Source organism: Epinephelus lanceolatus, chromosome 17, assembly GCF_041903045.1.
Source record: "Epinephelus lanceolatus isolate andai-2023 chromosome 17, ASM4190304v1, whole genome shotgun sequence".
In the NCBI taxonomy this organism is placed as follows: Eukaryota; Metazoa; Chordata; class Actinopteri; order Perciformes; family Serranidae; genus Epinephelus; species Epinephelus lanceolatus.
This window is the reverse complement of record NC_135750.1, coordinates 29,808,076-29,809,764: the sequence shown is the minus strand read 5'-3', so window position 1 is coordinate 29,809,764 and position 1,689 is coordinate 29,808,076. Positions and strand designations below refer to the sequence as shown.

The following is a 1,689-nucleotide window of genomic DNA, read 5'->3' as shown; positions in this document are numbered from 1 at the left end:
ACCAAAAGCCAGTGTTGATTTATTTTAATTTACGTACCTATGTACTTGACATAGTTACGTGAAGCAGTTACTAGGGGTGTAATATGACATCAGTGTCATCAATGCAAAGTAAAACAATCGATCCATATCGTCATCTTTAGGATACGCTTTTATTTTGAAAGTCTGTGTCACTGTCAAACAGTGGTAGGTAGACGGCAAGCAGCCAAGACAAAGACGATGAGGACATTATTTACTCGGGAATAAATCAGCAGCGTGGAAATATATGGACTTTGGAAAAAATACAGATCACAGAGAGCATGGTGTGTGTAAACAATGCTGGTCAGGTATCTCATCCTGCTAACTTCTCGCTACAGCAACATTAGCTGGTCAGTTTCAACAATGTTCAGCTGAAAAACTGTGCATGCAGTCTGAAATTCAACTGTGATATTCTGTCGGGAGATGCAGTGACTTAAACCATTGGTGAGTGAGAAAAATAAAAACGTAAAATGTAATCTGTTAAGCTATAAGCAGAGGAAAAAATTCTGCTAGCCCCAAGGCCAATTTATGCGATGTAAACATGCTAAAGCTAATAGTGGCTGACTAGCAAAAAACAATTGTTCTGTCTCTGAACCTTGACAGTTATTACTGAGCTGAATTTGATACTTTTGTTAAATGATGTTACTCCATGTTTTATGGCTGTTGGGAGAAGTTTGCCTTCAGGGCTTTAAGCCAGATTGACCTGAGGTTTCATGAAAAAAATGTGCCCTGCCATGTGCTGTTTTATTTGTGTTAGTGGAGTCAGTTTGAAGCAAACTTCATTGCACTTTAGCAGTTACAGTTACTGTTGGGAATAGAATGATGTTATGTGTTTTACTATAAGTTGTGTTTCACTATATAAGTTTTAGATGTGTGAACAATGAGAATACTGAGATGATTTCAGCTGATCTGAATGTGTTTGCTTTGCAGAAGTGGCGAAGTACAGGAGAGGAAGAGACATGAAGTCTGAGGAGCACATACCGCAATGCTTAGATAATTAGTTTCATATATGGTAAAAAGAATAGAAAGTGATATACAGATAGTAAGGTACAGCACGTGTAGGGAGTTGTGTTGTTCTCTTGTCTTTCAAAACAGGAACCACGCCCCCACCGCCAGCGGGAAGGAGTCAGATTAACACGAGGCAGGGGCGTGGTGTGGTGAAGGAGGAAGTGGAACTGCCATTGAGAAGAGGACAACGCCTTGCGTGCACAATGACACTCTGTTACGCTCAAATATACTGGGTCAGGGAAAGGACAGGAGGTCAGCCTTCGTGAACTGACACACCTTTGTTGTTCGTCAGGGACGTGAAGTTGAGACCCAGAGCTCTGTAATTTTATTCCTTTACTGCTTAATAAACTACATTAACTGAGACCGAATATCTTCTCCTATTGCTTCATTAAAGAACACGCAGGACTGAGCTCACACATAGCACATTAGAGAGTAGGATGAGACTCTTAGTCCATCATTACTTATATTATTTATGTGTTGTTTTTATCTTTTATTGCCAAAAGCAAAAAAGAAAGGGGTGGCAGCTTCTTCTTTAACTGTGTTAAATGGGCAAAGAATACTGTCACATGATCACAGGCCCCTAAATCACATCAAATCAAAATCGTATCGTGGCAGACATGGTAATATCGGCAAATATTGTAGCATTGTCCAAAGAACTGATATCAT

General features: G+C 39.8%; 1 long non-coding RNA gene across 1 annotated transcript; it reads left to right on the top strand.

Moving 5' to 3' along the window:
* The first annotated feature begins 270 nt into the window (after positions 1-270).
* Positions 271-1,386, top strand: LOC144458395 (uncharacterized). Its single transcript, XR_013487886.1, has 2 exons — positions 271-459; positions 946-1,386. It is a non-coding gene; the product is annotated as an uncharacterized LOC144458395 (long non-coding RNA).
* Positions 1,387-1,689: the final 303 nt, after the last annotated feature.